General features: G+C 43.7%; 1 pseudogene; it reads right to left on the bottom strand.

Moving 5' to 3' along the window:
• Positions 1-2,452: 2,452 nt before the first annotated feature.
• The window catches only part of LOC107730962 (galactosylgalactosylxylosylprotein 3-beta-glucuronosyltransferase 1-like), a 7,949-nt pseudogene continuing 1,876 nt past the window's right edge, over positions 2,453-8,525 (bottom strand).

Here is an 8,525-nt window from a genome sequence, read left to right as displayed (position 1 = left end):
GGGTGTCTTTTGTCTGTCGTTCTTCAAACATTACAGTAGACATATTTTGGTTTACAAACGGTATCATTTCATCTGTTCGTCACGTTAGCATCCGGCTAACGCATCCACCATTATTGTTTTAAGTGTTTACAGTTTAGCAGCTAAACTTTAGCTGTGGGCAATCACTTGCATAAGTGTTTTGTATTTTATGTCTTTATTATAAGAACGGATTGGAGCACTATATTATTGTTTTATGCAAAGGTGCTTTGTCAATGGTAGCACTCGCTAACTTGCTCAAGGACTCCTCTCTGTGCCAATCACAGCAGGCTTGGCCAGCTGACCAATCAGAGCAGAGTAGGCTTATGGAAGGGAGGGGTTTGCTCCAAACTGGCTTGGAATGAACCATTTAGAAATCATTGGCAAATGACTGTAATATTAAATGTATATTCTGATAAAATTACCAATGTTTTCTGACCTTAGATGCGTTTAAACCTGTTGTAGGGGACTCCAACACAATATTAGGACACTTTACAATACCATATGACCTGCTCTTTAAATTACTTTATTTTTCATGTCTCTGGGTAGACATCGTCCAGGGTATGGACGAAGGAGATACGGTTTCAGTGGGAAAGCTTCGTCTGCTACAATGACGTGATTCACCTTTCCTAATTCAGGAGCACCTGGAAGTTCGGCTGGTGGAGGAACATTCAAAGTTCCTTCTCTGAGCCCTTTCCCAAGTGCTGAATTTGAGAAGATGCCACCATCGCTATTGCTCCCATAGCTGCCCACGTCAATCACTAGAAAGCGATAATCCGCATCAACTACAGCCAGCAAAAACCACAGAAAATGTACCCTTGTAGTTGAAATAGAGGGAGCCTGAATTTCCAGGGGCCTGAATAACAATGTGCTTTCCGTCCATTGCCCCCAAACAATTGGGAAAGTTCTAGCTTTCCTTGAATCTCTTAGCTGTGTTCCTCCACACATCTTCTGTGGGCACTGGCATATGTTCTTCTTTAAGACTAGACCAAAATACTTCACATGTCTCCGGAACTATTTCAGCTACAGTCGAGATGGCAAGGCGAAAACTAGATGCAATGGTCGTGAACGAATCACCAGTACAGAGAAATCTGCAAAATAAAACATTGATATATCATTCAGCACTGAGTGTCACGTCCTCCCCAGTCTAGGGTCGGGGATTCCGGACAAAGAAAAAAAAAGAGAATAAATCAAATTTAGCGACTATGCCCGCCCCTCTTCTTCTGTCCCAGCTCACACACAAACACGACGGAGCGAGAATATATTTAAAGGAAGAAGCTTTTAAATTCACAACGTAACAGGAAGCGTGAATCTTCAGGAGGGGTTATGGCCAAAATAACAAACAAAAGAGAAGCTAACTAAGACATAATTAAACATTAACTTACCTAACAAAACAAAACCCAAACAAAACACATTAATCTCCCCTTACTCCCTAGCTGTCCAAAAACAGGAGAAAACAAGGGATCATAAAGTAAATGGCAACCTCCTCCCTACGGCTTCCAAAACAAACAAAGTACATTAAAGCAAACACAAGAACAGAGAACTCTCACTCAAACGGCAGCAACCCAATAGCTACCGCAAAGACAACAAATGCGATGAATGTCTGGGGCAGGAGACGGCGGGCAGAACGGCAGCGACCAACACCGCGGAGCTCTACGACGCACACACAGCACGCTCTCAACGCCGAACCAAATCAACCGACGGCCCACATGTCAAACGACCCACTTCAATGCCATCCTCCTCAGCTTTTAAGCGCGCTCCATCCTCCACATAACCACCTGCAGCTGCGTCCAATTAACACTGCGCAGAGGGAAAGGGAAAGAGAGAGAGAGAAGGGAAACTGCACAATACACAAACACATCACCACAGCAAAGATAAATAATAATAAATAATAAACAATTATGTCCAGAGGACGTAACACATGAAACAAATTATATCTATGGATAAATTGCCGTTAGATATTCCTGGTTGCAGCTAAAAAGGCTATTACTTGTAAATGGCTTCAACATAATCCACCCACTCTAGAAGACTGGAAAGCAATTGTAATTGAAATATAAGATGGAAACTCTTACTTTTTCTTTCAAATTAAAAAGGGGGCTATTTTATGGAGTAAATGGAAATGAAAGAATTTTTGGACTCTGAGAATTAGTAATGACATAATAGATATTATAATAGAACAGTATTGTAAATGTAATCTTGTAACTATGCAAATTCACTATTACACTGTACATTACCCTGCTGGTTTGTTTACTTTCTTTGTTCATTTTTTTGCGGTTCTGTTCAGGTTCACGAAGCACTGCAAAAATGTATCCTGAAATGCATAGGAAGTCAGTTCAATTGAATGTAACTAATTTTTTTTCTTTCATAATTCTGTATCTTTGACTCCCTTGAAATAATAATTTTAAAAAAATTATTACTATCGTATTTTTGGCTGTAACGTTCTAGCAACTTCAGCTGCTGTTTTTTTACCCTAAATTTTACAGATTAAATATGCATCGACTCATCAAGACTGCAAATCGGGGCCAAAATCTGGGCAAAATTCCTGTAGTGTATTCCAGCCTAAGTCAAATACTTTAGTGTGTCTCCGATAGTTTACATTCAGTGCAATAAACAATACGTTTTATTACTTCTGTTCCAGGGTTTAAAAACATCTTGAAAGTAGTTCATCATACTTCCATGGTGCCACTCGTGAATCCCTTTTCTCCTTCATTCACAAGCAAGGGTCTTTCTGTCCGGGTATGCCAAACCAGTATCTAAAAAAGACGAAGAACACATTTTTCTGTTTACTTTGACAAGCCTTTTCATTTCCAGCCAGGTTATGAAGATTCAGATTCACGACTGACCTTTGTGCAGTTGGCGGCTTTGGGTTCCAGGTCACTGAGGGTGACCAGGCCCTGTAGCAGACTACTTTCCTGGTATCCACCTTTTACCCTTTTTAACTTAAAGCAGGCTTGAGGTTTGCTGAGGATGAGCTGAAGGTTCACGGCAAACCCGGCCATGTCAATGGCAAAAGGTCGTCGAGGGTCAAACACCGTCTTCCAGCCGAACACTTTGCCTTGAGAGTTGATTTTGGGCGATTCATACCGGAGACCTCCAACGAAGGCGACTGGCCAGACTGACACATTACGAGTCCAACGCATCTGCGGTATGAGGAAGATTGAATCGGTTAATGGTAAGGACATTATGAATGGTGGACCAAATGGACCATACCTCCTCAAACAGCTCCAAGCTGTAAGTATTGTCATCATCTGCAAAATACACGACTCCTTTATGACTGGAGTTTGGATTGATGTGTTCCCTGAGCCAGCGCAGAGCCAGGTTCCTCTGCATGGTGCCGCGTGGGAAACGTACATTTCTGGGCTTCTTTTGTGTCTTGAGATTCTCAGGCGTCTCTACGTTCAAGTGGGTGTAATTCAGTCCCGTGTTCTCTAGCAGTCTGGACACCAGCGCTGTCCTCTGCACTGAGTCCTCCACCACCAGCCAATGAAGGTTGGGGATGTGCAGGAGGGTGTTAGTGAGCCGGGTCAACTCAGCCTTCTGGACGGGTCTACCGTAGGTTGGCGTTATTATGTGAAGAGTTGGCAATGTGTCAGACCAGGGTGGAGGGCGCTGGTGGACATACTTCATCTGGGTGGCCTTAGTGATACACTTGTTCATGGTGACGCAGGACTCACTAAAGCCTAAAGACTAAAGCCTCTTTGGTGAGCTTTACTGACCCCAGTTCTGTTATCTGTCCATCAAAAAAAATATTTTGCAAGAGTTTAGAGTAGGGACAAACAAAATATCAGTACCATATTGATTTTTGTGCATATTGGATATTAATAAAGAAGACCCCAGATAAAAAGGGAGCAAGCCGAAGGAAGAGAGAGAGAGGATATTAACAAAGAACTTTAATGTTTTTATTTTATTTTGTGGCTCATCCAGTGTCATAGTACACATCATTTGCCATTCTTGCACAATAGTGGAGTTTTATACTGAAGTGCAAAGCATGTGAGTGCACTATATCAAGAAGTGAACAAAATTGTGAGTGTGATGTACTTTAAAGTGAGCATACTTGCAAATTCCAAAATTATATAAAAAACATGTTTCATAAAATTATATATTGCCCTAATGTTTGTGATCTAATCTTTTAAATGTGAGCGCATAGCTACAACTGTACCAAGAATATCACCCATAAAAACTTTTATTGAATGGAGATGGCGATCAGATACATTCTTTTTGGGAGAATTTAAGTTGTTATTTATCTCCTTTTATAAAATGTAATCTAGACTTGAGAGGCAGTGAAAGTGTAGGTCTCATTTCTTGGTTTCATGTTGAAAAGGTGTTTGTGGTGAATGTTTAGATCTGGTGACATTCTTTAGCCCACAAGCAGCAACATCATGGCCTGTTGTGGGAAAATACTCACCCTCATATGAAAGTTGATGTATTTCACATATTTCCAATATTTGTATGGGACGTACATGTTTAAAAAGTATTAGCTTATAATTTTTATGTTGAAATTTTATGCATTCAATTTTTACGTTTTTCATAATCTGCCTGTAAAAGTTTGTATCTCAGGGGATATGTCGCCCTTTTAGGGGTATATCAAGATATTTTTTACAATATAGACTCTGTGGTCTATTTACTTATTTCAGAAAATCAGTTCGATACTTCAAACTCTTAAATGATCATTTATTGTCAATCATTTAATCATTAATCATTTAGTTAGCAATAATGAATTTATTTTAGGTCCACAATACATGGATTTTTTTTCAGGCATGTGTACAGTACTGAAATAAATGAACTTTTCCACGACATTCTAATTTATTGAGATGCACCTGTATATACACACACGTATGTACATGTACATGTATGAAATAAGATACTCAACAAAAGCACATATGCAAACTTATGTAAAAAATGTACAAAATATAGTTTGCATATGGATTTTTGTTTAGTATTGCATTTCATACATTAGATTTTTATGGCTCATATATGCAAATCATTGCAATTCAGTGATTATTGAGAAATAGACAAATAAACCTTCCTCAAAAGCCTGTTGCGTCATATTTGACATTTACTTTTTAACATGAAAAAAAAAATTCAAAATTTTTTAACATAAAAAAAAAAAGATAAATACATAATCAAGAAAATCCAAGCTGGTTCAGCCCAGTACATGTACATCTTAAATTATTACTAACAATATAAAAGTTATTCTTTCATTTACATTATAAAAATCATGAAAGATTTCACAGCAAAAATACTTTACTTAATAGAACAAAAGCATAAACTATGAATCAGGGGGTAGAAGGCACGACGTAGATTGTGTACAACAGGTTTATCAGCACAGTTTTGATCATGTTCATAATTTACAGGCCCAAGAAATTTGCATATCAAATATGATACAGTAGGTGTCACAATCTCCAGCTGGAGTGCCCATGAACTTCACCTGAGGGCACTCCACCCCTGACTCTTGCCACTCTCACAGACTACATTTCCCATAATCCTTTGCCGGACTCTTCACTGATTGCCTTCACCTGTGTCTTGTTACCTCATCAGTCTCACCCTATTTAAAGCCTGGTTTGTCACTCACACTCTGCTCAGTATTGTTAGCCTGTAGCATTCCTGTGTCTTTCTGTTTCCTAGTTCCTTGTTTCAGTGATGGGAAACCGAGGCTTTCTGAACCGTTTGAGGCTTTCATGAAATTGTGCTGAAAAACGGTTCATTACTCGAAGCTTTTTAACACAGTGCGCATTAGCGACATCTGGTGGTCAGACTCGGTTTCTCCAGCCTATCTAACGAAACATCGCGGAGCAGAGGATGGTTTGAAAAAGTTTTTAATCTGTGCCAATTCGTGTCATGCGTAGTCCAGTCAGTGGATCACATATTGATCAATAATATAAAATATACAAGTGTGTGATTAGAATTAATAAACTGACGTGAGTAGTAGCAAAAATATTTTGGGTGAGCTGTTTGGGGTCTCTGAGACCCCAGCTAGAACATGATAAAATGCAATAGAGGTGTGACGTGCATTCAGTGTCTGTCTGGTGTTGAGGTTATTCTAAACTATTCTACTGAATCCCAAATAAGTGTACACACACACACAACCAAGTCAATGTAAAGTCAAACACACGAGTCATGCGAAGTGCCGATTTTTTTCAAACCAGCTGTCCCGACCTTCCGATACTGCATGACGTTCGAAGCTTCAAGGTGAGGCTTCACCTCACACCAAGCTCCGGTGGCCACGGAGCTTGGCTCACCAAGGTCACCACCATGTCCAGTGATTATGGTCGCCACTCCTGTGCTCTCAGCACTCCCCAGTCCAGTGGCTATCACACCAGAGCCTCTACACAAGATGGCCGCCAAACCAGAGTCTCGTCCCGTCATGGCCACCGTTCCAGAGTCTCGCCCTGTCATGGCTGCCGTTTTAGAGTCCCGTCCCGTCATGGCCGCCGTTTTAGAGTTTCTTCACATCATGTAGACCATGCCCAGTGCCTTAAGGTCAGTACCAAGGCGTCCTAGACTGGCCTCCAGTGTGGAGGATCCACCGCTGGTTTCGGCCAGAGCAGCAGGCATCCCAAGGGCCTCAGCACTGGTCCTCACAGAAACTGTTCCCCTGGACTCAGTGCTCTCTGTAATGGCAGTCGCCATTCTATGTGTTTGGGCCACACACACCCCCGCAGTTCCCCCAGAGGTGGCAGCCTCCGCTGCAGAACCTCCCGAGGCGGTGGCATCCGTTTCAGTCCCCGAATCCACTCCCGAGCCTGCTCCAGTCCCAGTGCTTAGTAAGGAGTCCGTTCACGAGCCTGCTCTAGTCCCTGAGTCCGCTCCAGAGCCCGCTCCAGTCATTGACTCCGTTCCATTTCCCTCGTCACGGCCAGGATTGCCATTCCCTGTTCCTATGACTCCAGTTCCCTCGTCATGGCCAGGAGTGCCGTTCACTGTTCCAATGACTCCCGTTCGAGGTGGCAGCCTCCGCTGCAGAACCTCCCGAGGCGGTGGCATCCGTTTCAGTCCCCGAATCCACTCCCGAGCCTGCTCCAGTCCCAGTGCTTAGTAAGGAGTCCGTTCACGAGCCTGCTCTAGTCCCTGAGTCCGCTCCAGAGCCCGTTCCAGTCATTGACTCCGTTCCATTTCCCTCGTCACGGCCAGGATTGCCATTCCCTGTTCCTATGACTCCAGTTCCCTCGTCATGGCCAGGAGTGCCGTTCACTGTTCCAATGACTCTAGGTTCTAGCTTCCGCTGCAGAACCTCCCGAAGCAGCGGCGTCCGCTCCAGCTCCTCCTGAGGTGGCGGCTTGTGCTGCAGAACCTCCAGAGGAACCTCCAGTGCCTTTGAACTCTCTGCCAGTCCAGCCGCGGCCAAGGAGGCCGTCTCTGAACTCTCAGCCTGTCCTGTCACGGCCAAGGAGGCCAACTGTGAACTTTCTGTCTGTCCAGCCACGGCCAAGGAGGCCGTTTATAAACTCTCTGCTGAGGTGGTCGTCTGCACAGCTGTGGGGATCTTTGGTCCCGTTTGCTCTGCTGTGGTGGTCGTCTGCGCCGCTGTGGGGATCTTCGGTCCCATCTGCTCTGCTTTGGTGGTCGTCTGCGCCGCCATGGGGATCTTCGGGTCCCGTCTGCTCTGCTGTGGTGGTCGTCTGCGCCGCCGTGAGGATATTCAGTCCTGTCTGCTCCGCTGGCTTTGCCTCAGTCCCCAGTTCTGCCAGGTCCATGTGGTCTCCCCCTGTTTCGCCTCCGCTCCACCTCCCTCCTGAACTCATTTCTGTTCTCGTTTGGGAGTGTCTGAAAGCCGCTCCTTAAGGGGGGCTCTGTCACGATCTCCAGCTGGAGTGCCCATGAACTTCACCAGAGGGCACTCCACCCCTGACTCTTGCCACTCTCACAGACTACATTTCCCATAATCATTTGCTGGACTCTTCACTGATTGCCTTCACCTGTGTCTTGTTACCTCATCACTCACACTCTGCTCAATATTGTTAGCCTGTAGCGTTCCCGTGTCTTTCCATGTTTCCTAGTTCCTTGTTTTCCTGCCTTATCTCTTGACCTTGGACTGTTCCTTGTTCTCTGATTGCTTGCTGCCTGCCCTGACAATCGCCTGTTATTGGATTACTCTTTTGTCTCACCCTGGATTATACCTGTTTGCTGTTGTTTGACCCTAGGGCTGGGCGGTATATCAAGTTTGTACGATATATTGATATTTTCTTTATAAGCGATTCAATTCGAGGCAATACCGTTTATATCGATATACAGTAGTTTGATACGAGCGCATCTGAAAATATAGCGGAGGACACACTGAGCTGCTGTGGAGAAAGTGCATAATCCAGTTTGTTCTAAACATGTGACAAGCTTCATATTAAGGGCTTTAAAAACTGGTAAGACATAGTTTATAGTTTCGTTTCGCATATTAGTTTAAGCGGCTCGGCCCGTCATATGCTCGGACAGAAAGGTTGCCGCTGACAGAGACACTAGGCTACTCGCACTGTTTAATGTGTTTGAGATATGCTGTCTTCCTGAAGGCATAACCTTAC

The sequence above is a fragment of the Sinocyclocheilus rhinocerous genome, unplaced genomic scaffold (assembly GCF_001515625.1).
Source record: "Sinocyclocheilus rhinocerous isolate Xijiao unplaced genomic scaffold, SAMN03320098_v1.1 scaffold1330, whole genome shotgun sequence".
Taxonomy (NCBI): domain Eukaryota; kingdom Metazoa; phylum Chordata; class Actinopteri; order Cypriniformes; family Cyprinidae; genus Sinocyclocheilus; species Sinocyclocheilus rhinocerous.
Note: the sequence above shows the minus strand (reverse complement) of the source record. Positions and strands in the feature narration are given on the sequence as shown.